The sequence below is a fragment of the Lithobates pipiens genome, unplaced genomic scaffold (genome assembly GCF_037356315.1).
Source record: "Lithobates pipiens isolate NorthernLeopardFrog02 unplaced genomic scaffold, aLitPip1_a1.2 Scaffold_8, whole genome shotgun sequence".
Classification (NCBI taxonomy): Eukaryota; Metazoa; Chordata; class Amphibia; order Anura; family Ranidae; genus Lithobates; species Lithobates pipiens.
In genome coordinates this window covers 151,726,785-151,744,961 of record NW_027507903.1, presented here as the reverse complement: position 1 = coordinate 151,744,961, position 18,177 = coordinate 151,726,785, and positions in this window count along the sequence as shown.

Genomic DNA, 18,177 nt, shown 5'->3' with positions numbered 1-18,177 from the left:
CCATGTATATGCATAACTCTATAAATGATTTATTTAATCTAGCACATGGACATTTTTTCTACCTTTGGCTCACTTTCTTGTACAAAAAAAGCACACCATACTATATGCCCGCACCCTCCTGTTTGAAGACGTTGAGCGGTGTCATATTTTTGGGTCCCGCAGCGAGTTGCTGGTATCAGCGCTGGTGTCATTGCTCTCTATCTCAGTGCTGGTGTGGACTCAGTGCTCTCTATCACGATGCAGGTGTCAGTGCTCTCACGGTGCTGGTGTAAGTGCTCTCAGTCTCTATCACGGTGCTGGTGTCAGTGCTCTCTATCACGGTGCTGGTGTCAGTGCTCTCTATCACAGTGCTGGTGTCAGTGCTCTCTATCACAGTGCTGGTGTCAGTGCTCTCTATCATGGTGCTGGTGTCAGTGCTCTCACGGTGCTGGTGTCAGTGCTTTCTATCACTGTGCTGGTGTCAGTGCTCTCACGGTGCTGGTGTCAGTGCTCTCAGTCTCTATCACGGTGCTGGTGTCGGTGATCTCTATCTCGGTGCTGGTGTCGGTGCTGGTGTCATTGCTCTCTATCTCGGTGCTGGTGTGGTCTCAGTGCTCTCTATCATGGTGCTGGTGTCAGTGCTCTCTATCACGGTGCTGGTGTCAGTGCTCTCTATCACGGTGCTGGTTTCTGAAAGTGAGGGAGATAGCAGCGGAGAAGCCAATTAGCAGGCAGTGCCAGCACCATGGCTGAGGATCAGCACTGGACTGGCACCTCCGGACCACCGAACTGGAGCCCTGCATAGGTGGGGGTAAGGGCCAGGCAGAGGGAGGGGCTCAAGCACAGGTTGGCACACTGGGATACTGGCACAGGACTGCGCTGCCATGACTGTGGCACTGATCATCTCCTGCACCCCCTTCATAGCCTGCCCTGACCTTGCCTCTCCTCCATGGCCTTCATGTGCTTCTGAATTGTCAAAATTTCACAAATAAATAAAGAATGCTTATCGTTGTCGATCCCCAGATTCACTTAATACTTTTGTTAGGTCAGTGTCCATGTTGTGGGACTATGTGTGCACAGCTAGTAAGTATTTTGTGGCTGAAAATATGACCTGGAGGTTTTTAAGGTTCACCTGCCATTAAAGTCAATAAGGTCCGCCACGAACCTTGTGGTTCGCAAACTTTTGGCCGCGTTTGCGAAACATCCTGGCGGAAGTTCGTCCATCACTATAACTAATCCACATTGTGCATGATTGCCCTGCTAAATTTACTAGGAGATGCTGGCTTCATTTTCAAACCACTGAAGACTATAAACACTGGATGGGTGTTCCCCCTTAAATTCAAGAATATTAGGGCATATCCTTGCCCCCTTTCTTGTTATCTCCCCCTTTTTTTGGTTTCAATTTTTTTATTATGAGTAATAGAAAGTAAAGAACACAAACAGAAGTATTCATGACCGCGAGCACGGCACAGAACGTTAAGTACAAAAAGAAAGAGCATGATGTTCACAGCACTGTGTACATAAAACGCTAAGCATATTACTAGCGTACTTTACATTGGAACAAGGAAACATACCGGTACATTCGATAGAAAAAACAGCCAGTGAGGAAGGGGAAAACCCCCCCACCATCATCAACCCAAAAGCTATAACCATCACGGTAGGGACAAGGGAGAATGTAGGGAAAACGGGATAGTCGTCCGACTGACCTTGTTCATGGCACAGAGAATACAGTTAGACAGAATGTAGCAATAAGCTAGAAGGAGGTAAAGAAGGGAAGGCACAGTGGGAAAAAGGAAGGGGCTAGAGAGAAGGGGGCAGAGGGGGAGAGACAGAGTCAGTGTCGGCAGGACCACACAGGGCCCCCGGGGACCATCAAGCATTCAGGTTCAGGGTGGACTGAATTTAGGGTGCAAGGAGGCTTGTGTCAAAGTCTGGGGGGAGGAAGTTATCCACCCAAGGGGTCCGAATGGCGGGGGACACGATCCAGTAATGTCGCCTCAATCTTGCTATTAATCATGGCTCGGGTTACCCTATTTTTGGTTTCAATTATATGCAGGTGCTGGGTTTTCCAGGCTTTGGCAATGGTCTGCTTTGCAGCCGTAGTCAACTGAAGAAGAAGGCGAATTTGGGCTTTGGTATAGTCTCTTTGTACATGATTTAAAAGTGCAAGGGCTGGGTCAGGAGCCAGGGTATCATGAAGTAGTATGGAAGCTATTTGAAACACTGCTAGCCAGAATCGTTTCACTATCGGGCATGTCCACCATATGTAGACATGTGTATCCCTTTCTCCACAGCCTCGGAAACACGCCGGCGAGTAGTTTGGGAGAAATTTTCGAGATCCTAGCAGGGACCAGATACCATCGCATAAGCACTTTATAATTAGCCTCCAGAGCCACTATATTTTGGGTGGATGATTTGGTAGTGGCCCATATTTGGGACCAGTCCTCCTCATCAAGAGTCAGTTGTAAGTCCTTGGACCACTGCGCAGCATAGAGAGGAAGGTTGGACGGGAGGGTGGTGAGATGAGTATAGATGGTTGAAATGATACCCGGTGCGTGGGGGTCCGAGGAGCATAACTTTTCGAAGAAAGACAAACTTACGAGAGAGGAGCAGGAACCGATCGTTTCCCTGACAAAGTGGGCTATTTGAAGATATCGGAAGGTTTCAGTCGGGGGTAATCCAGCCTGAGTTTGAAGAACAGAGAAGGGTTTAAGAGAAGTATTAGTGACGAGATCGAGTATTCTGCAAAGGCCAGCTTGAGACCAATGGTAAAAAGACCTAGGTTCCGTGAAAGCCGGGTAGAATAGGGGGTGGCCAAAGAAAGAGAGTAGAGGGGAATGTGAAGAGACCAGCCTATAGGGGCCACGCAGTCTGTCCCACAGTTTCAGTGAGTGACTAGTGATTGGATTAGTTATGGGGCCACGAGCTGAAGGCGAAATCCATAATACATTAGAAATTAGTAGGGGATATAATTCGATTGCCTCCAGACTGACCCATATGGGGACTTCGCTGGTCGCGTAGAATAGGGTGAGCTGGGCCAACTGGGCAGCTTGATAATATCGAGTAAAGTTTGGTATACCAAGACCACCCCTGTTTCTATCCCGGAGAAGAATAGATCTCGGAACCCTGGGCTTAACTGGACCCCAGATAGATATACTTGAACACCCGAGACTGTACAATACGGTGAAAGTAGGATGGGACTGGGATTGGGAGTACTCTGTATAGATAGAGGAGTTTAGGCAGAAGGGTCATTTTGACGGCCGCTACTCTACCAAACCAGGATACACAAAGGGACTTCCAGGATTCTAGGAGGGAAGTTAGATGTGAAAGCATAGGAAGATAATTAGCCCGAAAGAGAGTAGCGGGGTCACTAGTTAATTTTATACCTAGGTATGGAAGTGTGGTAGTAGACCATAGAAAGGGGAAGCTGTTTTGTATGTGGGCCAATTCTTGGGGTGGGAGAGATACATTCAGGGCTCGAAACTTCTGCTGGTTTACTTCCAGACCCAAAATAGTTGCGAATTTATCTAAGATGGGGATGAGGTTCGGAAGCGTTGTTCGAGGGGAGGTCACAAAAAGGAGCGCATCATCAGCAAACAGGCATATCTTATGGGAGGTAGAGGCTATTTCCAATCCTTTTATGTCCGGGGAGGCTCTAATTAAAGCAGCAAGGGGCTCAATGGTCAGAGCAAAGATAAGGGGAGAAAGGGGGCAGCCCTGTCTAGTTCCTCTTTCTATAGAAAAGGCATCTGAGTGGAAACCTGAGTATTTTATGTAGGCTTGCGGTTGGTTATAGAGGGAATTCACCCGTTGTAAAAAGTGTGGGCCGAAGCCCCAACGATTAAGGATATAATTCAGGTAGGGCCAAGATACCGTGTCGAAAGCCTTTTTTATATCAAGAGAAAGCAGGTGCATAGGGATTTTGCGGGACCTGGCTATATACTGAAGCAGGACAACCCTTCTAATGTTGTCACTAGCTTGACGCCGGGGCATGAAGCCTACCTGATCTTTATTGATCAGCCTGCCGATCAAAGGATTAAGACGAAGGGCTAAAACTTTGGCTAGAAGTTTAATGTCCAGGTTTAGTAAGGAGATGGGTCTGAAGTTAGACCACAGGGAGTTATCGGTATTGGGTTTGGGTATCATGGCTATTATAGCCATCAGAGTGTCACGGCCAAATGTCTGATTTTGCAACAGGGCGTTAAAGGATTTACAGAGAAGAGGAGTCAGGATAGGGGCACATTTTTTATAATAAGTAGCGGAAAGGCCATCCGGGCCAGGTCGCTTGTGTGGTTTAAGAGTCTGAATAGCCGCAAGTATTTCTTCGGGCCTAATAGGTGTCTCAAGGGATTCCCGATCGGAGTCAGTCATTGTGGGCAAGGAAAGGTCTCGAAACAGTCGGTCAGCCGCTTGTTGAGAGAAGGAATGTTTAGCCTTATATAAAACTTCCAAACGGTTACGGAATTCACGAAGTACCTTGACAGGGTTACTGGTAAGAGTGTGTTTATCTATTTTGAGTCTAATAGGGACCTGGTTGCTATCAGGGCGCCGCAGGCGCATAGCCAGCAGTGTATCTGGTTTGTTTGCTTTCGTGTAAAGAGTGTGATTGGACCTACGGATAGCCTTGTCAGCAGACTCAGCCAGCAGCAGGTCCAATTCAACTCTAGCGTTCTCCATCGCCAGCCTATGGGTTTCTGTCGAAGAGGACTCAAACTGTAGGAAAGCTTGGTGAAACGTCTGTTCTAGTTTAGCCTGTCGGAGTTTCTTATCTCTCTTGAGGTGTGTGGAGACTGAGATACACGTGCCCCTGATCACCGGCTTATGCACTTCCCAAAGAAGGGTAGGAGATATATCAGGGGTGGAATTATTCTGTACATAATCTTTGAGGGCCACTTGGATATCTAACAAATAAGATTGATTAGTAAGGTGGGCTTCATTAATACACCATGAGCGATTTCTAGATTGGGGGATCAGGGAAGTTATTGAGGTTATTACTGCGCAGTGGTCCGACCACGGTATGGGTTGTATAATAGAGTCAACCAAGATCGGGGAGGATGCAACTGAAAGAAAGATCTGATCGATTCTGGAGAAGGATTTATGGGGGTATGAGTAAAAAGTGTAGTTCTTTTTAGTTGGATTGCATTCCCGCCAGGTATCAATCAGTGAGGCTTGCTGCAGCAGCTTCCGAAACCGTAGAGAGGGAGTGTACTGTTCAGGGGCATAGGGAGATTTATCCAGATGTGGTTGCAGCACCAAATTTGAATCACCACATAAAATCAGGGTGCCCTTACAATGGGTCCGTAGGACCTGGAGCAGATGTGATAAGAAAGGGGCATAATAGGAAACCAAAGTAGTTTCTACATCTTGAAGTAGACCCACTAGGGTTATCTCCCCCTTTTTTAGAGACTTGAGCGATATATAGGACCACCATAGTGGGAAGAGTCTAACTTGGGAGCTATATTTGGTCGGTTGCTCTGGGTCAATCACAATTTTTGTTTTATCTTATCCTTTCCCTCAGGAGAACCATTTTTTCCTCTCCCTCCCTACCACCTTTGCCCCTCCCTTCCCTCCTCCCCACCTTCCCTTTCACCTCTTCTCCTTTCTTCCCTTTTTTTCTCCTCCCCTTCCTTCCCGTCTTCTTGCTCATTTCAAATCTGAGAGACATATCTGCACCAAGGGGAATTCCTTCCCAGTGATAGGCCACTGATTGAATGCACAAGTCACTCCTGGATGCTCTTTCCTCAACTCATGATACTACCTATACAATCCAGAAGTTAGGCTCTTTGATATCCTGGTTATTAGAGGCTATATGTCTATATACTGCTGTGCCTTTCCCTAATAAATCTATCAGTGAATATATTTGTTCTTTTTTTGGCACTCAACTTGTTATTTTTTTTTTTAGTTTTCACAAATGTTAAGGGAATGTTACCCATGGCAAAGCTGTAGATTGTACTGTATGCTTGTTTACCAACTTTGCATTTGTATTGAGTATCTTGTATAATACTTTTAACAGCTTTATTTTGTTACATACATGTTCCATTATATCTTCAATAACGTTTTTATGTAACAAAAAAAAAAATTCACTTGGATTGAAAATGTTTGGATCAAAAGGTAAGATACTGTTTGTACCCCCTTCCAATTTCCTGCCCTGATAACTAGTGCCAGCAGAAATGGAAGTGAGGGGATTTTCAACAACACAGTACTAAGAATAAACCAACAACAATGTAACCATCCCACATGTTATCAAAATTGAAAAAAAAAGTTTAGGCTTTTATATGGCTAGAGTGGCATACTTTTGTGATTTTCATAAGCTATTTTGAATAAAAAAATATTTTTAGAAATATAATATTAAAATGAAAAAAAAACTACACAAGATGCTATTTGATACAAAGAATAGCATACATAATAATCCAATATTTCTATAAAGCAACTGCATTTAATTGAAACAAACAGAATCGCAGTGCTATTTCTTAGGATTGGTCAGGTATTACACATTTTCTGTGTTTACTATATGCTATAATGGAACTTGAAAATGTAATTGTTACCCTGGCTGTTTGTGTGGCTACTATTTGCTTTGTTTCATTAGTTAAAAATGTTACTTATACCTTGCCTACTGCTGTATGAAGGCATGAATTTTTAAATTTAGCATGCAGTCTAATGAGGGAATTAATTCAAGTTTGCAATACACCTAACACAAAGATATCTGTCAAAAGTCACTTGGAAATAACATGCTGTTTGCAATGTAATTGTTACTATTCACTAAAGCAGAAAAAGCAAATGCAAAAAGCTAGAAAACTGACAACCTAGTCATTTAAAACTACAGGTTGTCTCCAAGATGACAATGGTTTTGGAAGTACTGCTCAACTACTGCTGGGAAACTTCACACTGGCAGGATATGATAATATTTTAACACTTTACTGGAATACACATATAATTGCAAATTACTTCTAAACCTTCAGAAAGGAATACAAAGTGAAACAGAAAAAAAATAAAAATCTTCTTGTTTTATTTTGTTTCTAGTTCTTCCATATACAAATATCAGACTCTACAGTAATGTTGGGGTGGGGAAATATTTTATATACTTAAATAATAAGAAATGTATTAATTAATAGTGTCCTGCCATAAAAACCACTACCAAATATTTCAAGCGGTTTTGTTTTAAGTATCTGAAAATGTATTTATTATATGTATTTATTAAAACCAAAAACAAAAATGTGATATATATTGCTGCTTACAAGTCCTTAAATGTGGTGCCTGCATTCTTTTTTAAGCTTTTTTTCACCAGGTGATCAAGCCAGTAACAAGCTTCCCAGAGTCTCCACTCTATGGAGCAGCAATAGAGCCACCCTTGGAAAGCAGCACAGTCAACCTGTTTGGTATTGCTAGATATAATAGAACATTTAGATGGACTTAACTAATAAAGTGAAGCTGAAATCCAGCTAATACTTTTTAAGCAATTAAAAAAAATATATAAATATTTTTTATTTTTGGGATAAAGGTTCTGCATAAAGGTATGAAAACGAATCATTGTATGCCCACCTAGTCAATGTTAAATGGTTCGTTTTAACCATATAACAGCCAATTTTGGTGGATAGTTTGGCCTGTTAAAGGAAAGGGAAAATGTAATATAAAACCTAAAATCAGACTCGCTATCCTTAATTCTGAATGAAAATAAAGGCAGAAAATGCGTTAAAGATTTCATTAGGCTGCAGTATATTATATTTGTGCTTTTGAGTTTAACTGCTTCAATACAGGGCACTTTTTACACACTTTGAATGCCTATTGCGTGGTCATACGACACTGTACCCAAATAATTTTTTTTTTTTTTTTACACAAATAGCTTTCTTTTGTTGATATTTAATCACTGCTGGGGTTTTTATTTTTTTGCCCAAAAAATAAATAAAAAAGACTGAAAATGTTGAAAGAAAAGTTTGTTAGTTTCTGTCAAACAATTTTAGAAAAAGTAATTTATTTGCTTCACTGATGTGCGCTGATGAGGCTGCATTTATAGGCACTGATAACCTGCAATGATGGGCACTAATGAGGCAGCACTAATGGGCACTGATGAGGAGGCACTAATATGCAGCACCAGTGGTGGCTGGTGGTAATTTTTTTGAGGGGTGGCAAACAGTGGCAAACAGTGCACCAAGCTTCCGATGCGAACGGTTGGTCAGGTTTGGAGAACTAACCCCATCTATGGTGGGCAGCACTTCACCCGGATGACAGGTGGTGGGCATCATGGGCAGTGGGCATCACATCATGGGTGGTGGGCAATATATCATGGGGAGTGGGCATCACAGGCACCGGGCATCACAGACGGCTTCCCCTGCTCTCCTCTGCGGGCATTATGGTGGCTTTTGTCTTCTCCCTCCTCCTCGGCTGCCAATTGGAATGTTTCTCCTTTCGGTCAATCAGGAAATGGGTTTCAGACCCACCTACTGTTTGGCCGGAAGGCGAATCCATGTGAAAATAGCGAATATTCATTTCTATTGTCACACAACTGGGTGAGCTTGGTTCACAGTGCTCTGTGCCCTGAGCCCACCCTTTTTGAAAGCCCTCTAAGAGCCTCTGACTCTAAACATGTGCTTCAAAAAAACACCCCCCTGTTGTAATTCATGCATCCTGTATGGGGGCCAGATGCATGGATGGCGGGGCAGCGCCCATGCACCCTTAAAGAATGAGCAACCCCTGTGCAGCACTAATGGGCACTGATAGGCGGCACTGATGGGCAATAGGTGGCACAGATAGGCGGCACTAATGAGCAGGCACTGAAAGGCAGCACTAACTTGTATCACAGATGGCCTCACTGCTGGGCACTGTTGGGGCTGCACAGATAATCAGGGTATTGATGATCAGTGCCCTGATTATCTGTACAGGTCCTCCCTGTGAGGAGATGCTGCTAATCCATTCTACTCTCCTCACACTGTCAGTGTGAGACAAGGAGAGCATTTCCTTGTGTACATGTGATCAGCTGTGATTGGACACAGTTGATCACATCGGTAAAGAGCCGCATCATTGGCTCTTTTCCCAGAACGAAGTCACGCCATGTCCCAGTGACACAGTGCACCCATGATCGCCATGATGTGCACCGGGCGTGCTAGATCGGTGAGACTGGGGCAAAATCATATGATGTCGTTCCAGAACAACCGAGTATCCAGCCCACCGTCATTTGTCTATATGGTGAGTGGGAGGTAGCTAAACTTGTTTTTAATTTAAGAAAGATCAGTGATATTCCCAGTTGAGAATAGGGAAGAAGGAATCTGCCCTTCAGGACAGTTCAGTTATTATACAACATAATGTTGAGCTGGTAGCCCAGATACTTTTCTATTCAGATTTCAGTCAGAAATCCGGTAACAGCCATTGACCATTATATAGCTATCTGCTCCCTGTTTAGACCTGTGATCACAGCACCTGACACATGGGCTCTTTCTAGCAATAACTTATTTTATGGTTTTAAGATGTCATGTAACTGAACGTATAGTGTTGTAAAGGAAGTCATGATTGAGCAATACATAACTGTAAAATGCACTGTCCTTATTAAGGGAAGCTAAAGGAGAAAGATTGTTAGTGATAATGTCATAAGATTTCATGTTTTATATTATGTACTGTAGGCGATTCTATATGCTTAAACAAAGGGAAAGTCATCTTGTTCAGCTCACAAAGTACCTCTTCATACGAAATCCATTTATTATTTAGCATTTGCACATAATAATTTGTGTTATATTAAACAAAAATATAACAGTAAAAATTAAATGTTTAATCTTTAACCAGTTGCCGTCCTCCCACCTTCATATGATGGCATCCCAAAATGCTCGCCCTTGCATGCCTGCGGGGGCATGCAGCGTGTCGATCATGGCCGTGCCATGTTGCTAGGACGCGGCACAATCCTGATCTCTGTAAAGAACCACATCTGCAGCTCTTTAACCATGTGATTGGATGTGTCCAATCACAGCCAGTCACATGTACACACGGAGATGCCGGTAATCGGCGCTCCTTGCCTTACACTGACAGACTGTTTGGGGAGGAGAGCCGATCAGCAGCATCTTCACGCAGGGGGACATCTAGGCATGTAATCATGGCTCTGATCATCAGTGCCCTGATTACAATATAGTGACAACAGTGTCACCAATCAGTGCCCATCACTTCCCACAAGTGCCAGTGTCCATTAGCGATGCCAATCAGGGCTGGCTATCAGTGCTGCCCATCAATGCTCATCACTGCTGTCCATCAATGCCCATCAGTGCTGCCCATCAGTGCCACCCATCAGTGAGAAAAAACAAAAAATTACAAAAATTGACTTTGTGGGCACACAATATAAAAAGGTATTGGAGTTTTTTAATTGGATACATTTAAAAGAGTAATGTACAAAACATAAAAAACGCACACATCATACTTAAAATTGACACAGATAATATGACCACAGAGACTCAGATAACACCTCCAATTAATGAAACAAATCCACTGGGATAGTAACAATGTAATGTAATATGACCGGTAGCAATATCCTCAGGGAATGGGGTGCATGGAGTAGTGGAGTTACATATAGGGTCACAGGAAGGAGTTCACTCTACATTTTGCGTGCATCACTGTGCTTCTTCAGGAGCTTATAGATCTAGTAAACATATAAAGAAATCAAATAAGTACATGTATATATAAATACACATATAGACATAAAATGCTATCCAACAAAACAAAACAGTTTAAATAGTGAATACCCATCAGTACCGCCTATCCCTGCTGCCTATCAGTGCCCACCAGTGCCGCCTATTAGTGCCCATCAGTGCCACCTAACAATGCTCATCAGTGCCGCCTATCAGTGTTCATCAGTGCCACATATCAGTACCACCTATCAATGTCCATAAGTGCAGCATATTAGTGCCTCCTCATCGGTGCCACCTAATCAGTACCCATAAGTGCCACCTCATCAATGCCCACCAGTTCAGCCTATCAGTGCCGCCTCATCAGCACACATCAGTGAAGGAAAAAAAATACTTAGTTATAAAGTAATTTTACAGAAACGAAGTAAAAAAAAAATCAAATTTTTTATTATAAACAGCAGTGATTAAATACCACCAAAAGAAATGTCTATTTTTTTGAATAAAATGAAAAATATTTCATCTGGGTACAGTGTACCATGACCGTGTAATTGTCATTCAAAGTACAACAGTGCTCAAAGCTGAAAAAATGACCTGGGCAGGAAAGGGGTATAAGTGCCCTGTAGGTAAGTGGTTAAAGTGGAACTTCAGAATGTTTTTCATCTTTCCTTCATTTGAACCTTCTGCCCTTTCTGTGTAATCATTGGAAATCAAAACTGTAATTTGGTGGCAGTAAATAACTTATTCTGTAGGCGTGTGTTTCCTGCATTGTACTGACTCCCGGGAGAGAAACGTCAGATATCCCCGCAGTGCTTGTTTCTTCTTATTTTTTCATTCACTCTCGTGAGAATTAGCTGGCAGAGGAGGGTGGCAGGCGAGGATGAGGCAGTTCAGGAAAGCTGCAGACAACTGAGGACAGCCACAGGGCTGGAAGGGGTTGGATTCGGGATTGCCTACTGCCAGTAAATTTACTGACAGTTTGTAAAAATCTGTGATTTTATTACCACTGCCAGCAAATAGTATTGTATTGTCAGTGTTTCTAAATTTATTATACAGGTTTTATATAGCGCCAACAGTTTGCTCAGCGCTTTACAACATGAGGGCAGACATTACAGTTACATTACAATTTGGTACAAGAGGAATCAGAGGGCCCTGCTCGTTAGAGCTTACAATCTAAAATCATGTTTATACTGTTCAAATATTTACTGTGTTAGTTTTCAATAGGAGTTCTGTAGTTTCTCAGGTTGCCAGTAAAAAATGTGCTCCGCCAGTAAATTTTCCATATTTTGTCAGTAAAAAAATGCTGCGGGAGATTGGCAACCCTGGTTGGATGAGGGCAGTGATAGGAGGAGACTGGAAGGATTCACGTGCTTTCAGAGGAGTAGAATTTCGTCTAGTCTAGGGAAAGGAAGATTGCGCTCTCTCTCTTTTTTTATGTGGAGATTTCAGCCCTGTACACTTATTGCACCCCCAGGCCAGTCTGCACAATCTCCCCTGGATAAATTTACACTCCTTATCTCATCTGCATAGGAGATCATTTCTCCATGCTTGGGCCTGTCTCCAGGCAGCTGTCTGGAGTTCCCTGACACACAGGATTTGTGTGTATGTGAAAAGATCCTGTGACAGGATTGCAGCAGCTGAGGCTTGTCTCCTCAGAGTTTGCAGTTTGGATGAGAAGTGCAGTTACCTCATGGTAAAATATAAAATACTTTTGTTTTCTGCTTTCCCGCTTGAACAAGCATAGTATGTACACTTTCCTTGACTGTTTCTGTGTTCCATGCTGTTGATACTTTGCCATAACAGGGCATGAACTTCCACAGAAGATGCCATTCCTATGGCAACTTGTAAACAACAATGTGCACCACAGTTTGCTTACTGCACAGGCATGAGACTAGGAAGTGCATATTGGGTAGCCAGCAGCACAGAAATCCAGGAAGTGAATAGGCAGCAGCCCCAGCTGCCCACAGTTAAAATGGATGCACCCAGACTTTGTGAAGGATGAGTTCTACAGCATTTTTGGCAAGTACAGAATCACAGTATATATAAAATAATATGCAAAGTGGTTGGAGGGAAGCTTCAGAATGTTTTTATTATAAATTATGTGAGCAGACTTTTTTTTTTTTTTTTTTTTTTTTTTAACCAATAAAAGTTTATTGAGGCATTTGACATCACAATACAGTACAATAAAAAGCTAGGAAACAGTCATGGGTTCAAGCCCACAATGCACAACATAACATATTGTTCAGTCCTAAAGACCGCTACAGAGTACCTTATATTTTGGTAACATAGAGCAGCAGGGGGAGGAAAAAACCCCCCCTAATGTAAATCAAGACCTCTGTAAGTGCGGGAACCGATGAAATAATCAACCAGAAACCCCCGATAATCTAAGCATTAAAACACTTGCAACTGGTGGGGGTAAATTTTGAGTGTCTGTAAAGAAAGGAGAGAAAAGAAAATTGGGGATGAAAGGAAAAGTAGTGGGGGGGGGGGGGAGGAGTGGGAGAGAAAAGGGGTGGGGACCGTGACCTGAAAAATGCATAGCGCACCCCATAATGGGTGGGGCGTGAAAAAGAAAAAGCGGAAGCCTGTCAACAACTTGTTCTGAATACACTAGCTGACTTCAGAGCGGTAGCAGAGATGTTACATTAAAACCAACACAAAACCACAGGCCAATATGCTTATTAGTTGAAAACTGGAATATAGGGCCTAGGTTATGTCACATGAGACCATCTTACTACTTATCAGATAGGTGTATAGCTGCTAGGGATTCAACCGCTTTGAAGTTTCGCAAAAGCGTCTGAGTATTTGAAGGTAAACCAAGGTCTCCACAGTCTGTGAAATTTGTCGGTCCGTTCGGCAGCTATCGCCACCTTTTTCCTCCATCTTATACAGAGAGTCCACCTCTGACAGCCACTCTCTCAAAGAAGGAGGACGCGTGGACTTCCAGTGCCTAGGAATGATCGCCTTAGCGGCGTTCAGCAAGTGGCGCACCATTGATTTTTTGTATTTTCTTAGCGAGTAGCTGGAGATGTGGAGTAAACAGCATTCAGGTGTGAGGGCAAGACCCGTCTCCGTGATGGCACGAATCTGCGTGCAAATCCCGTCCCAGAACTCCCGTAGGCTCGGACAGTCCCACCATATATGTAACATATCACCCCCTGCACCTCCACATCTCCAGCAGGACTCTGACGTGCCTGGGAACCATTTATTAAGTCTAACTGGGGTAAGGTACCAGTTCGTCAAAACTTTGTACGCTGTTTCTTGCGTGCTAGTGCTTATAGAGCATTTGTGAGCCAATATGCATGCATTGTTCCATTGCTCGTCCGTAAAGGTCTTGGAGAAAAACCTCTCCCAGTCTTGTTTATGTCTGATCGAGCGGTCAGTCCTGGAGGTCTGTAGCCAATTGTAGATCAGGGATGTCGCCCTTCTCACCGGTTCACCCGTGATGCACAATTGTTCAAACCACGTCTGTTCTCTCAAAACGTGCGATCTGTTGGTCGCGCAGTGAACATAATCATGTAGTTGTCTGTATTGCCAGTATGTGAAGTGTTTTGCCTGTAGGTCCTGCGCCAGGACCTGAAAGGTCTTAAGTTTGTTCCTCTCCAAGCAGTGTGCCACAGTCGTGGGTGTCCCGTCGGCCCTATGTGGAAAAGACACCGTAGAGTGCCCAGACGCAAATGAAGGGTTGTGGGCCAGGGGCGTCAGGGGACCTGGCGTGGAGGCCAATCCACACCGACGTGATGTGTCCCCAAAGACTTCTAAAGTTGGCCCTATCAGAGGGTGCGTTGTCAGTATGGTCGGTCTGGCCTCTTTCACTACCCACGGCAGGAACCTCAATGGAGTGTCCGACAGGCCGGCTTCCAAACCCACCCAGTCTTTGGTCGTGGCATGGCAGTTCCAGTCCAAAATGCGGACCAGGTGTGCCGCATAGTAGTAGGATCTGAAGTTTGGTAGATTAATCCCCCCTTTTGCCTTCGGCAAAGTCAGGGTGGAAAGATTAATTCGAGGTTTCTTATTGGCCCATATAAAATTTCTCACTATTGCTTGCAGGTGGATGAAGAACCGTCTAGGCAGTTTAATGGGAAGAGTGTGAAAAAGGTACAGTAACCTCGGTAGTATTGTCATCTTAATGGCAGCCGCCCTCCCGAACCAAGGCAACGGGTGAGCGTGCCATGCCTGAAGGTCCGCACGCAGGTCGCCCAGGAAGGGTTGGAAGTTTTGTGTGTAAAGACTGTCTGAGTTGGGCGTGAGCCAGATTCCTAAATATTTGAGTTTGTGATCTACCCACTTGAAGGGGCAATTAGACTTGGCAGTCTGCAGACACGCAGGACCCAGGGATATGTTCAGCGCCTCCGATTTCTCGCAGTTAATTTTAAAATTTGAAAGGTATCCAAATATCTCAAATTCAGTCAATAGGTTGGGGATCGAAATGTGGGGCTGGGTCAGTATGAATAGAAGGTCATCCGCGTAGGCGGCAAGCTTGAAATGTGCGAGACCCTGCCTAAGGCCATTAATTGATGGGTTTGCATTGATCATGCGAATGCATGGCTCAAGTACGAGAATAAACAATATTGGCGATAACGGGCAACCCTGGCGCGTGCCGTTACGTATGTTTACAGGTTCAGAAAGGGACCCATTTATTTTCAGACGAGCCTTCGGGCGGTGGTATAGCGCCGAGATCCAAGCCAGCAGTCGCGTCTGAAAACCCACCCGCCTGCACACCGCGAACATGAAATCCCACGCCACCCTGTCGAAGGCCTTCTCCGCGTCCGTGGACAGGAGAAGGCCCTCGACAGCGCTCCCCCTCATGCAATGCAAGAGGTCCACCGCCTTGATGACATTGTCCCGGGCCTCTCTCCCGGGCATAAAGCCCGCTTGCTCCGGACCAATCAGCTCGGGCAGGAGTGTATTCAGCCTTGTAGCTATAATTTTCGACAGGAGCTTTATGTCCAAGTTAAGCAGCGAAATTGGCCGGTAACTTGAGCAGGCACTAGGGTCCTTCCCCGACTTGGGGAGCACCGTAATGTGTGCCAAGTTAAAGGTTGGTGGAATCTCCCGGAGCGCGGAGAGAGAATTCAGGGCCTTCAACAAGGGTGTCACCAAAAGATGCGCGAAGGTCTTATAGTAGATGGCTGAAAAGCCATCTGGGCCTGGGCTCTTCCCGGTTTTCAATGTTTGGATAGCCTGTGTGAGCTCCGAGGCTGTAATAGGCCTGTCCAGTTCCCCGGCATCCTCTGCCGAGAGACCCGGCATGCCGCTTCATTGAAGGTACTGTTCTATAATCTCGCGTCTCGACCCCTCTACCCGAGCTGGCTTATGCGGGGGCGGAATGTCATACAGCTTCGAGTAAAACCCATGAAATTCCGCCGCAATACCGCCTGTGTCATGTATCAGTCGATTCTCGCGGTTCCTGATCTGGGTGATGGTATGGGAGGTCCGCACTCCCCTCAATGCTCGTGCCAAAAATTTGCCACTTTTGTTGCCGTGCTCGTAGAAAAAGCCCCGACGGAAGAACACGATCCGCTTAGCCTGTAGGTCTAACTTATCCTGGAGAGTCCTGCGTGCCAGCAGGAGGTCATCAGCCAGAGCCACTGCCGCTGATCTCTTGTGTTGTGCTTCCAGAACCCTCACTCTTGCAAAAGCATCTTTTAAGTCCTGTTCCGCTACTCTTTTCTTCTGTGCTGCCAGGCCCATCAGTCTGCCCCTAAGGACACATTTGTGTGCCTCCCAAACAGTCATATGGGAAACGTCAGCAGTTGTATTTTCACTGAAATAGTGTTGTATGGTCTCCCTTATCTGTTCCAAGGTCGTGGGGTCCGTCAACAAAGCAGGGTTAAGTCGCCAGCTACTCGTCTGTCGACGGGTCGGCCGTAGTGTTAAGGTCAGGGAGATCGGCGCGTGATCAGACACCGATCTCGTCCCAATGTGTGCGTCTAGTATAGTGGGTAGGTCTCTTTGTGTCAGGAATAGAAAGTCTATGCGAGTGTATTTGTTGTGGATAGCTGAAAAATAAGTGAAATCTCTACCCTGGGGGTGCTTGACCCGCCACGAGTCCATCAGCGCCATAGAATGCAGCAGAGATCTTATTTTTTTAAGTTTACGATACGAAATTGCAGACTTGCCATCTGAGGTATCCAGAAGGGGGTCCAACGAAATATTGAAATCCCCCCCCAGGAGTACGCACCCCACGGCAAACCCAGAGAGCTCATCAATCAACTTCTGACAGAAACTCACATGTGCTACATTTGGGAAGTAGACATTCGCCAGCGTGATGGGGAGCTCCCCCACCGTTCCCTTGAGGAAGAGGAACCGTCCCTCAGGATCTGCCATTTGCTGAGTAAGCTCGAAGCCAGAGTCTCGACCCAGCAGGATCGAGACCCCTTTAGTTTTCGAGTCAGGGCTAGCTGCATGAAAAGCTTTAGGGAAGCATTGGTTCGTCAATTTAGGGATCTCACTAGCCCTGAAATGTGTTTCCTGCAAAAACACAAAGGACGGTCTCCCCTTCCCCAAGTGGCGTAGCAGTTGCGACCTTTTTTGTGGAGTATTGAGACCACGCACGTTGTGCGAAATCACGGTAGGATTCCCACCTAGAGCAGAGTAAATCATTGTGTAGCAGGAAGGGGGTCGAGTAAAGGAAAGAGAAAATGAGAATCAGAAAAGAGAGATGAAGGAGGGGAGCAGGGGGAAAGCCACAGGAGGCAGGGAGAGCAGGGGGGGGCAGGAAAGAGAAGAGGAAAGAGGGAGGAGGAGAATGTGTAGAGTAAAAAGGTAGGAAGGGGGGAGAAGTAGCGGTAAAGGTGAGGGGGGGCCCACTAACCGACACCAAGGAAGTGGGTCAAGAGAATTGGTAATTAACCTCTGGAGGGCAACCCCCAGGGGTGATTTCTGAGAAGTGGGGCCGTGAATTGACCTACCGGACGACAACCCCAGCTAGCTAGGAAAGTCAGTCACGGAGCCAACTCACGTTGCCCCTTGTGGGGGTAGTGGGAGTAACACCCAGAACAGCGTCAACAGTCCAGATCCCAGACAATCCGGGACAAGTGGTCTGTTCCAAAGTATCTGCTGCTCTCCGCACCCCCCCAGCCCCATGTTTAACATGCTAAAACTTAACCAGATTATAACATATACATATCACCATAACCATAGTTCCCAATAACGGGAAAAACCACAATAAAACCACCATGTGGCACCTGTAATAGTCAGTTCAGCTGGCCGCTGCTGCGAGTCACGACATCCATCTATAAGAGTGTAACAATATGACTTGTCTCCAAACTCAGTATGCAGAAATCAGGCAACATTAAACCATAGGTCGCACTTGCGCAGGTGATCAAGTCCTTCTCCAGCATACGTTGTGGTAATGTATCTTTAAGGCCTGACCAGTCAGGGCTGCTCTGTAAGGTTGCAAAATTAGAAGAAAAACTCGGCTTGTGCCCTTCGTGCTTCCGAACGGTAGGCCACTACACGATCAGCGACCATTCTCCTACGGGTAAGTAAGCCTAAAGACAGAACGAACCAACCGTACGAACGAAAGGAAAAGATGCCAGAAGTCAAGGAAGTAAGAAATATATCCACTGTCAGCGAACGTTAAAACGAAAACGTGTAT